We start from the raw sequence: 16,634 nt of genomic DNA, 5'->3' as shown, positions 1-16,634 counted from the left end.
ACCAAGGTACAACTACAGAGGAATATATGAGTCTGAACGACATGGAACTCTTAGCTAACACATCACAATGTGTGATGCTTGCCAACCAAGCACTAGATTCTGGAGCGCTGATGATCAGAACATTCTGCTCCTGAAGGAAAGGAAAGACAGCTTGATGGAAAATAAAGTCTCAGTTTATATTAACGCTCTCTCTCTCCCAATATCTATCTATCTATCTATCTATCTATCTATCTATCTATCTATCTATCTATCTATCTATCTATCTATCTATCTATCTATCTATCTATCTATCTATCTATCTATCTATCTATCTATCTATCTATCTATCTATCTATCTATCTATCTATCTATCTATCTATCTATCTATCTATCTATCTATCTATCTATCTATCTATCTATCTATTTATCTATCTATCTATCTATCTATCTATCTATCTATCTATCTATCTATCTATCTATCTTTATATATGGATACCTGCGTACACATACATATAGATATGCCATGCATTCCTTTAGATTTGTTCCAACCTCTTACCATTTATTTGAGAATCCCTACTTTTCAAGTGACTGCAAATGAAGTCATTTCCGGCACTTTTTGGCCGGTGCAAGGTAACAAAAACACATGACAACTTTTAATAAAAATCATTGGTCTCTTTATTAACGCGCACTGTCAAACATGGGGCTTTCACACGTCAGGTAAACATGATAACCAATATACAACAAAAGCAGATGTAGATTGCTTATCAATGCCGGGATAGAACAGTTGTGAATTGAGTAGAAGAAGGGCCCCTGAATTGATACTTATTATATACAGCCTGTAAGATAGTGAAAAATGCAGGCTAGGAAAGGAGATGCAAATATCAATGTATTAGAAAAATACATAAAGAGAAGTGATTTGCTTTTATTCATTCAAGGCTAGAAAAAATCAACATACTATTGCAAGCATTCATACACCACCAAATAGAAATAAACAATTCTGACATTAAACGTAAAGGTGACGATGCATTTGTATCATCACCTTGAGAAGGGTCACCGAGGAATTGAGCCCAGGGCTTCTGCACTTAAACACCAGAAACACTCCACTAAACTAAGATGCCTGTTGGTGCCAACAATTCCCAAAGTTAATGCATGTTCTAGGTGAGCAATGAACAGAATGCAGGGCTCTTTTCAAAGCGAGGTCTGTGAATCAACAGATACATCCACATGCCAATTACTTTAGTGTTTTTAAGAGAATTCACTTTCTTGGAACGAGTCTGCATGAAACCATCTTCAGGGCCTGGACAATTTCATGGCAAAACGGCACCTCTCAACATTGCAGCCAAGACAATATAACAACTGTTTCTGCCCGGTTTCGAACCGGGGACCTTTCGCGTGTGAGGCAAACGTGATAACCACTACACTACAGAAACAGATGTCTACAGTTGATTCTTCTGTGATGAAACTTCTCAAAACAGGCTATTCCAAGGGCCTCTGGTTTTAGATTTCTTTCATGCAACCTTCCCAGACAGCCCTAGCTGAACGCTTGTATATGCCATGCAAGTTCAGCATTTTTGCAAAATGCTTAAAGAGAAATGTTTCCTATTTGCTCAGGCAGGGCAAGGTTAAAAGCATGAGACTCTAGCAAATATTCATCCACTACTGCAAAGAGAAAATTGATATTGGCTTTGAAATGCATACTTCAATACTACTTTAAAAAAGCACCAATGAAAGGGCTCATCCGGGATTTGAACCCGGGACCTCTCGCACCCAAAGCGAGAATCATACCCCTAGACCAACGAGCCTTCGAAAGACCCGCACCTCTGAAAAGCTAATACCAGCTCTAAGCACGCAATGAAGATCATGCTGGGGACTTTTTCATGCTTGGTCTGTGAATACACATGAAATTCAGTGTCAACTTACCCTTTCTCAAATGATATCACTATCATTTATAAGTGTCCCCTTTTATTTTGTCCCAGCATTGGACACGTCTTACAGGAAGTCAGCACTTATTTATCTATTTCTGCAGTGGCTAGACCCTAAAGAGAAAGAATAAAAAGCTGTTCATAACAACATAAGAAACACATGTTGCATTTTTTCTCTAATGCTTATTCCCTTTGTGCAAATCGGAATGCCAAGCTGAATAACTGGGCCACAGATTCTGGCTAATTATCTTTCCCTTGAATGCAAGTAGCAATAAAAACTGCCTAATGCAGGACTAAAGCATTCCTTGCAAGCCTCTAACATCATAACATAACTGAGCTGCTGGTAGCAAGCTAAGCAATACCTTCCAAAAATGAGAAGTACATGTGCTAATCCGCTCAATCAGCGCTCGATCAGGCTCGATCAGGCGAGATATAGAAAAGGTGGAAAGGGTCCAAATGGCTGTCCCTTCCTTTTTAGGGTGGGTCCTTCTGACTATCATAGGATTGCTTGTAAGAGTGGCCAGGGTCAGAGAAAAAACTTTCAACCCTTCTTAGTGTTCTATCCAGAAGCAGGCATTTTCTGTGCCTTTAATTTCAGGCTTTTCCCAGCAGTCTCTGTTCTGCCTATGTAAATTAACAAAAGCAGTGCTTATTCATCACTTACTCTAATGTCCTTACTGTCCAGAAAGCTCTGCCTAAGTATGCTTTTTTTCTTTTTCAGTGAAATTCTAAATGTTTTTTCTGCCCAGTCTATGGCAGTAGAATGCTGCTTATGATGCCACATTTTGTTGAATCACCAAGGTACAACTACAGAGGAATATATGAGTCTGAACGACATGGAACTCTTAGCTAACACATCACAATGTGTGATGCTTGCCAACCAAGCACTAGATTCTGGAGCGCTGATGATCAGAACATTCTGCTCCTGAAGGAAAGGAAAGACAGCTTGATGGAAAATAAAGTCTCAGTTTATATTAACGCTCTCTCTCTCCCAATATCTATCTATCTATCTATCTATCTATCTATCTATCTATCTATCTATCTATCTATCTATCTATCTATCTATCTATCTATCTATCTATCTATCTATCTATCTATCTATCTATCTATCTATCTATCTATCTATCTATCTATCTATCGATCTTTATATATGGATACCTGCGTACACATACATATAGATATGCCATGCATTCCTTTAGATTTGTTCCAACCTCTTACCATTTATTTGAGAATCCCTACTTTTCAAGTGACTGCAAATGAAGTCATTTCCGGCACTTTTTGGCCGGTGCAAGGTAACAAAAACACATGACAACTTTTAATAAAAATCATTGGTCTCTTTATTAACGCGCACTGTCAAACATGGGGCTTTCACACGTCAGGTAAACATGATAACCAATATACAACAGAAGCAGATGTAGATTGCTTATCAATGCCGGGATAGAACAGTTGTGAATTGAGTAGAAGAAGGGCCCCTGAATTGATACTTATTATATACAGCCGGTAAGATAGTGAAAAATGCAGGCTAGGAAAGGAGATGCAAATATCAATGTATTAGAAAAATACATAAAGAGGAGTGATTTGCTTTTATTCATTCAAGGCTAGAAAAAATCAACATACTATTGCAAGCATTCATACACCACCAAATAGAAATAAACAATTCTGTCATTAAACGTAAAGGTGACGATGCATTTGTATCATCACCTTGAGAAGGGTCACCGAGGAATTGAGCCCAGGGCTTCTGCACTTAAACACCAGAAACACTCCACTAAACTAAGATGCCTGTTGGTGCCAACAATTCCCAAAGTTAATGCATGTTCTAGGTGAGCAATGAACAGAATGCAGGGCTCTTTTCAAAGCGAGGTCTGTGAATCAACAGATACATCCACATGCCAATTACTTTAGTGTTTTTAAGAGAATTCACTTTCTTGGAACGAGTCTGCATGAAACCATCTTCAGGGCCTGGACAATTTCATGGCAAAACGGCACCTCTCAACATTGCAGCCAAGACAATATAACAACTGTTTCTGCCCGGTTTCGAACCGGGGACCTTTCGCGTGTGAGGCAAACGTGATAACCACTACACTACAGAAACAGATGTCTACAGTTGATTCTTCTGTGATGAAACTTCTCAAAACAGGCTATTCCAAGGGCCTCTGGTTTTAGATTTCTTTCATGCAACCTTCCCAGACAGCCCTAGCTGAACGCTTGTATATGCCATGCAAGTTCAGCATTTTTGCAAAATGCTTAAAGAGAAATGTTTCCTATTTGCTCAGGCAGGGCAAGGTTAAAAGCATGAGACTCTAGCAAATATTCATCCACTACTGCAAAGAGAAAATTGATATTGGCTTTGAAATGCATACTTCAATACTACTTTAAAAAAGCACCAATGAAAGGGCTCATCCGGGATTTGAACCCGGGACCTCTCGCACCCAAAGCGAGAATCATACCCCTAGACCAACGAGCCTTCGAAAGACCCGCACCTCTGAAAAGCTAATACCAGCTCTAAGCACGCAATGAAGATCATGCTGGGGACTTTTTCATGCTTGGTCTGTGAATACACATGAAATTCAGTGTCAACTTACCCTTTCTCAAATGATATCACTATCATTTATAAGTGTCCCCTTTTATTTTGTCCCAGCATTGGACACGTCTTACAGGAAGTCAGCACTTATTTATCTATTTCTGCAGTGGCTAGACCCTAAAGAGAAAGAATAAAAAGCTGTTCATAACAACATAAGAAACACATGTTGCATTTTTTCTCTAATGCTTATTCCCTTTGTGCAAATCGGAATGCCAAGCTGAATAACTGGGCCACAGATTCTGGCTAATTATCTTTCCCTTGAATGCAAGTAGCAATAAAAACTGCCTAATGCAGGACTAAAGCATTCCTTGCAAGCCTCTAACATCATAACATAACTGAGCTGCTGGTAGCAAGCTAAGCAATACCTTCCAAAAATGAGAAGTACATGTGCTAATCCGCTCAATCAGCGCTCGATCAGGCTCGATCAGGCGAGATATAGAAAAGGTGGAAAGGGTCCAAATGGCTGTCCCTTCCTTTTTAGGGTGGGTCCTTCTGACTATCATAGGATTGCTTGTAAGAGTGGCCAGGGTCAGAGAAAAAACTTTCAACCCTTCTTAGTGTTCTATCCAGAAGCAGGCATGTTCTGTGCCTTTAATTTCAGGCTTTTCCCAGCAGTCTCTGTTCTGCCTATGTAAATTAACAAAAGCAGTGCTTATTCATCACTTACTCTAATGTCCTTACTGTCCAGAAAGCTCTGCCTAAGTATGCTTTTTTTCTTTTTCAGTGAAATTCTAAATGTTTTTTCTGCCCAGTCTATGGCAGTAGAATGCTGCTTATGATGCCACATTTTGTTGAATCACCAAGGTACAACTACAGAGGAATATATGAGTCTGAACGACATGGAACTCTTAGCTAACACATCACAATGTGTGATGCTTGCCAACCAAGCACTAGATTCTGGAGCGCTGATGATCAGAACATTCTGCTCCTGAAGGAAAGGAAAGACAGCTTGATGGAAAATAAAGTCTCAGTTTATATTAACGCTCTCTCTCTCCCAATATCTATCTATCTATCTATCTATCTATCTATCTATCTATCTATCTATCTATCTATCTATCTATCTATCTATCTATCTATCTATCTATCTATCTATCTATCTATCTATCTATCTATCTATCTATCTTTATATATGGATACCTGCGTACACATACATATAGATATGCCATGCATTCCTTTAGATTTGTTCCAACCTCTTACCATTTATTTGAGAATCCCTACTTTTCAAGTGACTGCAAATGAAGTCATTTCCGGCACCTTTTGGCCGGTGCAAGGTAACAAAAACACATGCCAACTTTTAATACAAATCATTGGTCTCTTTATTAACGCGCACTGTCAAACATGGGGCTTTCACACGTCAGGTAAACATGATAACCAATACACAACAGAAGCAGATGTAGATTGCTTATCAATGCCAGGATAGAATAGTTGTGAATTGAGTAATAGAAGGGCCCCTGGATTGATACTTATTATATACAGCCTGTAAGATAGTGAAAAATGCAGGCTAGGAAAGGAGATGCAAATATCAATGTATTAGAAAAATACATAAAGAGGAGTGATTTGCTTTTATTCATTCAAGGCTAGAAAAAATCAACATACTATTGCAAGCATTCATACACCACCAAATAGAAATAAACAATTCTGACATTAAACGTAAAGGTGACGATGCATTTGTATCATCACCTTGAGAAGGGTCACCGAGGAATTGAGCCCAGGGCTTCTGCACTTAAACACCAGAAACACTCCACTAAACTAAGATGCCTGTTGGTGCCAACAATTCCCAAAGTTAATGCATGTTCTAGGTGAGCAATGAACAGAATGCAGGGCTCTTATGAAAGCGAGGTCTGTGAATCAACAGATACATCCACATGCCAATTACTTTAGTGTTTTTAAGAGAATTCACTTTCTTGGAATGAGTCTGCATGAAACCATCTTCAGGGCCTGGACAATTTCATGGCAAAACGGCACCTCTCAACATTGCAGCCAAGACAATATAACAACTGTTTCTGCCCGGTTTCAAACCGGGGACCTTTCGCGTGTGAGGCAAACGTGATAACCACTACACTACAGAAACAGATGTCTACAGTTGATTCTTCTGTGATGAAACTTCTCAAAACAGGCTATTCCAAGGGCCTCTGGTTTTAGATTTCTTTCATGCAACCTTCCCAGACAGCCCTAGCTGAACGCTTGTATATGCCATGCAAGTTCAGCATTTTTGCAAAATGCTTAAAGAGAAATGTTTCCTATTTGCTCAGGCAGGGCAAGGTTAAAAGCATGAGACTCTAGCAAATATTCATCCACTACTGCAAAGAGAAAATTGATATTGGCTTTGAAATGCATAATTCAATACTACTTTAAAAAAGCACCAATGAAAGGGCTCGTCCGGGATTTGAACCCGGGACCTCTCGCACCCAAAGCGAGAATCATACCCCTAGACCAACGAGCCTTCGAATGACCCTCACCTCTGAAAAGCTAATACCAGCTCTAAGCACGCAATGAAGATCATGCTGGGGACTTTTTCATGCTTGGTCTGTGAATACACATGAAATTCAGTGTCAACTTACCCTTTCTCAAATGATATCACTATCATTTATAAGTGTCCCCTTTTATTTTGTCCCAGCATTGGACACGTCTTACAGGAAGTCAGCACTTATTTATCTATTTCTGCAGTGGCTAGACCCTAAAGAGAAAGAATAAAAAGCTGTTCATAACAACATAAGAAACACATGTTGCATTTTTTCTCAAATGCTTATTCCCTTTGTGCAAATCGGAATGCCAAGCTGAATAACTGGGTCACAGATTCTGGCTAATTATCTTTCCCTTGAATGCAAGTAGCAATAAAAACTGCCTAATGCAGGACTAGAGCATTCCTTGCAAGCCTCTAACATCATAACATAACTGAGCTGCTGGTAGCAAGCTAAGCAATACCTTCCCAAAATGAGAAGTACATGTGCTAATCCGCTCAATCAGCGCTCGATCAGGCTCGATCAGGCGAGATATAGAAAAGGTGGAAAGGGTCCAAATGGCTGTCCCTTCCTTTTTAGGGTGGGTCCTTCTGACTATCATAGGATTGCTTGTAAGAGTGGCCAGGGTCAGAAAAAAACTTTCAAACCTTCTCAGTGTTCTATCCAGAAGCAGGCATTTTCTGTGCCTTTAATTTCAGGCTTTTCCCAGCAGTCTCTGTTCCCAGCAGTCTCTGTTCTGCCTATGTAAATTAACAAAAGCAGTGCTTATTCATCACTTACTCTAATGGCCTTACTGTCCAGAAAGCTCTGCCTAAGTATGCTTTTTTTCTTTTTCAGTGAAATTCTAAATGTTTTTTCCGCCCAGTCTATGGCAGTAGAATGCTGCTTATGATGCCACATTTTGTTGAATCACCAAGGTACAACTACAGAGGAATATATGAGTCTGAACGACATGGAACTCTTAGCTAACACATCACAATGTGTGATGCTTGCCAACCAAGCACTAGATTCTGGAGCGCTGATGATCAGAACATTCTGCTCCTGAAGGAAAGGAAAGACAGCTTGATGGAAAATAAAGTCTCAGTTTATATTAACGCTCTCTCTCTCCCAATATCTATCTATCTATCTATCTATCTATCTATCTATCTATCTATCTATCTATCTATCTATCTATCTATCTATCTATCTATCTATCTATCTATCTATCTATCTATCTATCTATCTATCTATCTATCTATCTATCTATCTATCTATCTATCTATCTATCTATCTATCTATCTATCTATCTTTATATATGGATACCTGCGTACACATACATATAGATATGCCATGCATTCCTTTAGATTTGTTCCAACCTCTTACCATTTATTTGAGAATCCCTACTTTTCAAGTGACTGCAAATGAAGTCATTTCCGGCACTTTTTGGCCGGTGCAAGGTAACAAAAACACATGACAACTTTTAATAAAAATCATTGGTCTCTTTATTAACGCGCACTGTCAAACATGGGGCTTTCACACGTCAGGTAAACATGATAACCAATATACAACAGAAGCAGATGTAGATTGCTTATCAATGCCGGGATAGAACAGTTGTGAATTGAGTAGAAGAAGGGCCCCTGAATTGATACTTATTATATACAGCCGGTAAGATAGTGAAAAATGCAGGCTAGGAAAGGAGATGCAAATATCAATGTATTAGAAAAATACATAAAGAGGAGTGATTTGCTTTTATTCATTCAAGGCTAGAAAAAATCAACATACTATTGCAAGCATTCATACACCACCAAATAGAAATAAACAATTCTGTCATTAAACGTAAAGGTGACGATGCATTTGTATCATCACCTTGAGAAGGGTCACCGAGGAATTGAGCCCAGGGCTTCTGCACTTAAACACCAGAAACACTCCACTAAACTAAGATGCCTGTTGGTGCCAACAATTCCCAAAGTTAATGCATGTTCTAGGTGAGCAATGAACAGAATGCAGGGCTCTTTTCAAAGCGAGGTCTGTGAATCAACAGATACATCCACATGCCAATTACTTTAGTGTTTTTAAGAGAATTCACTTTCTTGGAACGAGTCTGCATGAAACCATCTTCAGGGCCTGGACAATTTCATGGCAAAACGGCACCTCTCAACATTGCAGCCAAGACAATATAACAACTGTTTCTGCCCGGTTTCGAACCGGGGACCTTTCGCGTGTGAGGCAAACGTGATAACCACTACACTACAGAAACAGATGTCTACAGTTGATTCTTCTGTGATGAAACTTCTCAAAACAGGCTATTCCAAGGGCCTCTGGTTTTAGATTTCTTTCATGCAACCTTCCCAGACAGCCCTAGCTGAACGCTTGTATATGCCATGCAAGTTCAGCATTTTTGCAAAATGCTTAAAGAGAAATGTTTCCTATTTGCTCAGGCAGGGCAAGGTTAAAAGCATGAGACTCTAGCAAATATTCATCCACTACTGCAAAGAGAAAATTGATATTGGCTTTGAAATGCATACTTCAATACTACTTTAAAAAAGCACCAATGAAAGGGCTCATCCGGGATTTGAACCCGGGACCTCTCGCACCCAAAGCGAGAATCATACCCCTAGACCAACGAGCCTTCGAAAGACCCGCACCTCTGAAAAGCTAATACCAGCTCTAAGCACGCAATGAAGATCATGCTGGGGACTTTTTCATGCTTGGTCTGTGAATACACATGAAATTCAGTGTCAACTTACCCTTTCTCAAATGATATCACTATCATTTATAAGTGTCCCCTTTTATTTTGTCCCAGCATTGGACACGTCTTACAGGAAGTCAGCACTTATTTATCTATTTCTGCAGTGGCTAGACCCTAAAGAGAAAGAATAAAAAGCTGTTCATAACAACATAAGAAACACATGTTGCATTTTTTCTCTAATGCTTATTCCCTTTGTGCAAATCGGAATGCCAAGCTGAATAACTGGGCCACAGATTCTGGCTAATTATCTTTCCCTTGAATGCAAGTAGCAATAAAAACTGCCTAATGCAGGACTAAAGCATTCCTTGCAAGCCTCTAACATCATAACATAACTGAGCTGCTGGTAGCAAGCTAAGCAATACCTTCCAAAAATGAGAAGTACATGTGCTAATCCGCTCAATCAGCGCTCGATCAGGCTCGATCAGGCGAGATATAGAAAAGGTGGAAAGGGTCCAAATGGCTGTCCCTTCCTTTTTAGGGTGGGTCCTTCTGACTATCATAGGATTGCTTGTAAGAGTGGCCAGGGTCAGAGAAAAAACTTTCAACCCTTCTTAGTGTTCTATCCAGAAGCAGGCATGTTCTGTGCCTTTAATTTCAGGCTTTTCCCAGCAGTCTCTGTTCTGCCTATGTAAATTAACAAAAGCAGTGCTTATTCATCACTTACTCTAATGTCCTTACTGTCCAGAAAGCTCTGCCTAAGTATGCTTTTTTTCTTTTTCAGTGAAATTCTAAATGTTTTTTCTGCCCAGTCTATGGCAGTAGAATGCTGCTTATGATGCCACATTTTGTTGAATCACCAAGGTACAACTACAGAGGAATATATGAGTCTGAACGACATGGAACTCTTAGCTAACACATCACAATGTGTGATGCTTGCCAACCAAGCACTAGATTCTGGAGCGCTGATGATCAGAACATTCTGCTCCTGAAGGAAAGGAAAGACAGCTTGATGGAAAATAAAGTCTCAGTTTATATTAACGCTCTCTCTCTCCCATATCTATCTATCTATCTATCTATCTATCTATCTATCTATCTATCTATCTATCTATCTATCTATCTATCTATCTATCTATCTATCTATCTATCTATCTATCTATCTATCTATCTATCTATCTATCTATCTTTATATATGGATACCTGCGTACACATACATATAGATATGCCATGCATTCCTTTAGATTTGTTCCAACCTCTTACCATTTATTTGAGAATCCCTACTTTTCAAGTGACTGCAAATGAAGTCATTTCCGGCACCTTTTGGCCGGTGCAAGGTAACAAAAACACATGCCAACTTTTAATACAAATCATTGGTCTCTTTATTAACGCGCACTGTCAAACATGGGGCTTTCACACGTCAGGTAAACATGATAACCAATACACAACAGAAGCAGATGTAGATTGCTTATCAATGCCAGGATAGAATAGTTGTGAATTGAGTAATAGAAGGGCCCCTGGATTGATACTTATTATATACAGCCTGTAAGATAGTGAAAAATGCAGGCTAGGAAAGGAGATGCAAATATCAATGTATTAGAAAAATACATAAAGAGGAGTGATTTGCTTTTATTCATTCAAGGCTAGAAAAAATCAACATACTATTGCAAGCATTCATACACCACCAAATAGAAATAAACAATTCTGACATTAAACGTAAAGGTGACGATGCATTTGTATCATCACCTTGAGAAGGGTCACCGAGGAATTGAGCCCAGGGCTTCTGCACTTAAACACCAGAAACACTCCACTAAACTAAGATGCCTGTTGGTGCCAACAATTCCCAAAGTTAATGCATGTTCTAGGTGAGCAATGAACAGAATGCAGGGCTCTTATGAAAGCGAGGTCTGTGAATCAACAGATACATCCACATGCCAATTACTTTAGTGTTTTTAAGAGAATTCACTTTCTTGGAATGAGTCTGCATGAAACCATCTTCAGGGCCTGGACAATTTCATGGCAAAACGGCACCTCTCAACATTGCAGCCAAGACAATATAACAACTGTTTCTGCCCGGTTTCAAACCGGGGACCTTTCGCGTGTGAGGCAAACGTGATAACCACTACACTACAGAAACAGATGTCTACAGTTGATTCTTCTGTGATGAAACTTCTCAAAACAGGCTATTCCAAGGGCCTCTGGTTTTAGATTTCTTTCATGCAACCTTCCCAGACAGCCCTAGCTGAACGCTTGTATATGCCATGCAAGTTCAGCATTTTTGCAAAATGCTTAAAGAGAAATGTTTCCTATTTGCTCAGGCAGGGCAAGGTTAAAAGCATGAGACTCTAGCAAATATTCATCCACTACTGCAAAGAGAAAATTGATATTGGCTTTGAAATGCATAATTCAATACTACTTTAAAAAAGCACCAATGAAAGGGCTCGTCCGGGATTTGAACCCGGGACCTCTCGCACCCAAAGCGAGAATCATACCCCTAGACCAACGAGCCTTCGAATGACCCTCACCTCTGAAAAGCTAATACCAGCTCTAAGCACGCAATGAAGATCATGCTGGGGACTTTTTCATGCTTGGTCTGTGAATACACATGAAATTCAGTGTCAACTTACCCTTTCTCAAATGATATCACTATCATTTATAAGTGTCCCCTTTTATTTTGTCCCAGCATTGGACACGTCTTACAGGAAGTCAGCACTTATTTATCTATTTCTGCAGTGGCTAGACCCTAAAGAGAAAGAATAAAAAGCTGTTCATAACAACATAAGAAACACATGTTGCATTTTTTCTCAAATGCTTATTCCCTTTGTGCAAATCGGAATGCCAAGCTGAATAACTGGGTCACAGATTCTGGCTAATTATCTTTCCCTTGAATGCAAGTAGCAATAAAAACTGCCTAATGCAGGACTAGAGCATTCCTTGCAAGCCTCTAACATCATAACATAACTGAGCTGCTGGTAGCAAGCTAAGCAATACCTTCCCAAAATGAGAAGTACATGTGCTAATCCGCTCAATCAGCGCTCGATCAGGCTCGATCAGGCGAGATATAGAAAAGGTGGAAAGGGTCCAAATGGCTGTCCCTTCCTTTTTAGGGTGGGTCCTTCTGACTATCATAGGATTGCTTGTAAGAGTGGCCAGGGTCAGAAAAAAACTTTCAAACCTTCTCAGTGTTCTATCCAGAAGCAGGCATTTTCTGTGCCTTTAATTTCAGGCTTTTCCCAGCAGTCTCTGTTCTGCCTATGTAAATTAACAAAAGCAGTGCTTATTCATCACTTACTCTAATGGCCTTACTGTCCAGAAAGCTCTGCCTAAGTATGCTTTTTTTCTTTTTCAGTGAAATTCTAAATGTTTTTTCCGCCCAGTCTATGGCAGTAGAATGCTGCTTATGATGCCACATTTTGTTGAATCACCAAGGTACAACTACAGAGGAATATATGAGTCTGAACGACATGGAACTCTTAGCTAACACATCACAATGTGTGATGCTTGCCAACCAAGCACTAGATTCTGGAGCGCTGATGATCAGAACATTCTGCTCCTGAAGGAAAGGAAAGACAGCTTGATGGAAAATAAAGTCTCAGTTTATATTAACGCTCTCTCTCTCCCAATATCTATCTATCTATCTATCTATCTATCTATCTATCTATCTATCTATCTATCTATCTATCTATCTATCTATCTATCTATCTATCTATCTATCTATCTATCTATCTATCTATCTATCTATCTATCTATCTATCTATCTATCTATCTATCTATCTATCTATCTATCTATCTATCTATCTATCTATCTTTATATATGGATACCTGCGTACACATACATATAGATATGCCATGCATTCCTTTAGATTTGTTCCAACCTCTTACCATTTATTTGAGAATCCCTACTTTTCAAGTGACTGCAAATGAAGTCATTTCCGGCACTTTTTGGCCGGTGCAAGGTAACAAAAACACATGACAACTTTTAATAAAAATCATTGGTCTCTTTATTAACGCGCACTGTCAAACATGGGGCTTTCACATGTCAGGTAAACATGATAACCAATATACAACAGAAGCAGATGTAGATTGCTTATCAATGCCGGGATAGAACAGTTGTGAATTGAGTAGAAGAAGGGCCCCTGAATTGATACTTATTATATACAGCCTGTAAGATAGTGAAAAATGCAGGCTAGGAAAGGAGATGCAAATATCAATGTATTAGAAAAATACATAAAGAGGAGTGATTTGCTTTTATTCATTCAAGGCTAGAAAAAATCAACATACTATTGCAAGCATTCATACACCACCAAATAGAAATAAACAATTCTGTCATTAAACGTAAAGGTGACGATGCATTTGTATCATCACCTTGAGAAGGGTCACCGAGGAATTGAGCCCAGGGCTTCTGCACTTAAACACCAGAAACACTCCACTAAACTAAGATGCCTGTTGGTGCCAACAATTCCCAAAGTTAATGCATGTTCTAGGTGAGCAATGAACAGAATGCAGGGCTCTTTTCAAAGCGAGGTCTGTGAATCAACAGATACATCCACATGCCAATTACTTTAGTGTTTTTAAGAGAATTCACTTTCTTGGAACGAGTCTGCATGAAACCATCTTCAGGGCCTGGACAATTTCATGGCAAAACGGCACCTCTCAACATTGCAGCCAAGACAATATAACAACTGTTTCTGCCCGGTTTCGAACCGGGGACCTTTCGCGTGTGAGGCAAACGTGATAACCACTACACTACAGAAACAGATGTCTACAGTTGATTCTTCTGTGATGAAACTTCTCAAAACAGGCTATTCCAAGGGCCTCTGGTTTTAGATTTCTTTCATGCAACCTTCCCAGACAGCCCTAGCTGAACGCTTGTATATGCCATGCAAGTTCAGCATTTTTGCAAAATGCTTAAAGAGAAATGTTTCCTATTTGCTCAGGCAGGGCAAGGTTAAAAGCATGAGACTCTAGCAAATATTCATCCACTACTGCAAAGAGAAAATTGATATTGGCTTTGAAATGCATACTTCAATACTACTTTAAAAAAGCACCAATGATAGGGCTCATCCGGGATTTGAACCCGGGACCTCTCGCACCCAAAGCGAGAATCATACCCCTAGACCAACGAGCCTTCGAAAGACCCGCACCTCTGAAAAGCTAATACCAGCTCTAAGCACGCAATGAAGATCATGCTGGGGACTTTTTCATGCTTGGTCTGTGAATACACATGAAATTCAGTGTCAACTTACCCTTTCTCAAATGATATCACTATCATTTATAAGTGTCCCCTTTTATTTTGTCCCAGCATTGGACACGTCTTACAGGAAGTCAGCACTTATTTATCTATTTCTGCAGTGGCTAGACCCTAAAGAGAAAGAATAAAAAGCTGTTCATAACAACATAAGAAACACATGTTGCATTTTTTCTCAAATGCTTATTCCCTTTGTGCAAATCGGAATGCCAAGCTGAATAACTGGGTCACAGATTCTGGCTAATTATCTTTCCCTTGAATGCAAGTAGCAATAAAAACTGCCTAATGCAGGACTAGAGCATTCCTTGCAAGCCTCTAACATCATAACATAACTGAGCTGCTGGTAGCAAGCTAAGCAATACCTTCCCAAAATGAGAAGTACATGTGCTAATCCGCTCAATCAGCGCTCGATCAGGCTCGATCAGGCGAGATATAGAAAAGGTGGAAAGGGTCCAAATGGCTGTCCCTTCCTTTTTAGGGTGGGTCCTTCTGACTATCATAGGATTGCTTGTAAGAGTGGCCAGGGTCAGAAAAAAACTTTCAACCCTTCTCAGTGTTCTATCCAGAAGCAGGCATTTTCTGTGCCTTTAATTTCAGGCTTTTCCCAGCAGTCTCTGTTCTGCCTATGTAAATTAACAAAAGCAGTGCTTATTCATCACTTACTCTAATGGTCTTACTGTCCAGAAAGCTCTGCCTAAGTATGCTTTTTTTCTTTTTCAGTGAAATTCTAAATGTTTTTTCCGCCCAGTCTATGGCAGTAGAATGCTGCTTATGATGCCACATTTTGTTGAATCCCCAAGGTACAACTACAGAGGAATATATGAGTCTGAACGACATGGAACTCTTAGCTAACACATCACAATGTGTGATGCTTGCCAACCAAGCACTAGATTCTGGAGCGCTGATGATCAGAACATTCTGCTCCTGAAGGAAAGGAAAGACAGCTTGATGGAAAATAAAGTCTCAGTTTATATTAACGCTCTCTCTCTCCCAATATCTATCTATCTATCTATCTATCTATCTATCTATCTATCTATCTATCTATCTATCTATCTATCTATCTATCTATCTATCTATCTATCTATCTATCTATCTATCTATCTATCTATCTATCTATCTATCTATCTATCTATCTATCTATCTATCTATCTATCTATCTTTATATATGGATACCTGCGTACACATACATATAGATATGCCATGCATTCCTTTAGATTTGTTCCAACCTCTTACCATTTATTTGAGAATCCCTACTTTTCAAGTGACTGCAAATGAAGTCATTTCCGGCACTTTTTGGCCGGTGCAAGGTAACAAAAACACATGACAACTTTTAATAAAAATCATTGGTCTCTTTATTAACGCGCACTGTCAAACATGGGGCTTTCACACGTCAGGTAAACATGATAACCAATATACAACAAAAGCAGATGTAGATTGCTTATCAATGCCGGGATAGAACAGTTGTGAATTGAGTAGAAGAAGGGCCCCTGAATTGATACTTATTATATACAGCCTGTAAGATAGTGAAAAATGCAGGCTAGGAAAGGAGATGCAAATATCAATGTATTAGAAAAATACATAAAGAGGAGTGATTTGCTTTTATTCATTCAAGGCTAGAAAAAATCAACATACTATTGCAAGCATTCATACACCACCAAATAGAAATAAACAATTCTGTCATTAAACGTAAAGGTGACGATGCATTTGTATCATCACCTTGAGAAGGGTCACCGAGGAATTGAGCCCAGGGCTTCTGCACTTAAACACCAGAAACACTCCA

The 16,634-nt window shown here is 39.3% G+C and overlaps 10 non-coding genes across 10 annotated transcripts; all 10 read right to left on the bottom strand.

The window, feature by feature from the left end:
* Positions 1-1,336: 1,336 nt before the first annotated feature.
* On the bottom strand, positions 1,337-1,409 carry TRNAV-CAC (transfer RNA valine (anticodon CAC)). The gene has a single exon. It is a non-coding gene; the product is annotated as a tRNA-Val (tRNA).
* A 300-nt stretch (positions 1,410-1,709) lies between these two features.
* TRNAP-UGG (transfer RNA proline (anticodon UGG)) lies at positions 1,710-1,781 on the bottom strand. The gene has a single exon. It is a non-coding gene; the product is annotated as a tRNA-Pro (tRNA).
* A 2,139-nt stretch (positions 1,782-3,920) lies between these two features.
* TRNAV-CAC (transfer RNA valine (anticodon CAC)) lies at positions 3,921-3,993 on the bottom strand. The gene has a single exon. It is a non-coding gene; the product is annotated as a tRNA-Val (tRNA).
* Positions 3,994-4,293: 300 nt separating this feature from the next.
* Positions 4,294-4,365, bottom strand: TRNAP-UGG (transfer RNA proline (anticodon UGG)). The gene has a single exon. It is a non-coding gene; the product is annotated as a tRNA-Pro (tRNA).
* Positions 4,366-6,853: 2,488 nt separating this feature from the next.
* TRNAP-UGG (transfer RNA proline (anticodon UGG)) lies at positions 6,854-6,925 on the bottom strand. The gene has a single exon. It is a non-coding gene; the product is annotated as a tRNA-Pro (tRNA).
* Positions 6,926-9,107: 2,182 nt separating this feature from the next.
* On the bottom strand, positions 9,108-9,180 carry TRNAV-CAC (transfer RNA valine (anticodon CAC)). Its single transcript has one exon. It is a non-coding gene; the product is annotated as a tRNA-Val (tRNA).
* Positions 9,181-9,480: 300 nt separating this feature from the next.
* Positions 9,481-9,552, bottom strand: TRNAP-UGG (transfer RNA proline (anticodon UGG)). Its single transcript has one exon. It is a non-coding gene; the product is annotated as a tRNA-Pro (tRNA).
* Positions 9,553-12,043: 2,491 nt separating this feature from the next.
* TRNAP-UGG (transfer RNA proline (anticodon UGG)) lies at positions 12,044-12,115 on the bottom strand. The gene has a single exon. It is a non-coding gene; the product is annotated as a tRNA-Pro (tRNA).
* Positions 12,116-14,289: 2,174 nt separating this feature from the next.
* On the bottom strand, positions 14,290-14,362 carry TRNAV-CAC (transfer RNA valine (anticodon CAC)). The gene has a single exon. It is a non-coding gene; the product is annotated as a tRNA-Val (tRNA).
* A 300-nt stretch (positions 14,363-14,662) lies between these two features.
* On the bottom strand, positions 14,663-14,734 carry TRNAP-UGG (transfer RNA proline (anticodon UGG)). The gene has a single exon. It is a non-coding gene; the product is annotated as a tRNA-Pro (tRNA).
* Positions 14,735-16,634: the final 1,900 nt, after the last annotated feature.

The sequence above is a fragment of the Lissotriton vulgaris genome, unplaced genomic scaffold (genome assembly GCF_964263255.1).
Source record: "Lissotriton vulgaris unplaced genomic scaffold, aLisVul1.2 SCAFFOLD_595, whole genome shotgun sequence".
NCBI lineage: Eukaryota > Metazoa > Chordata > Amphibia > Caudata > Salamandridae > Lissotriton > Lissotriton vulgaris.
This window is presented reverse-complemented; position numbering and strand designations above follow the sequence as displayed.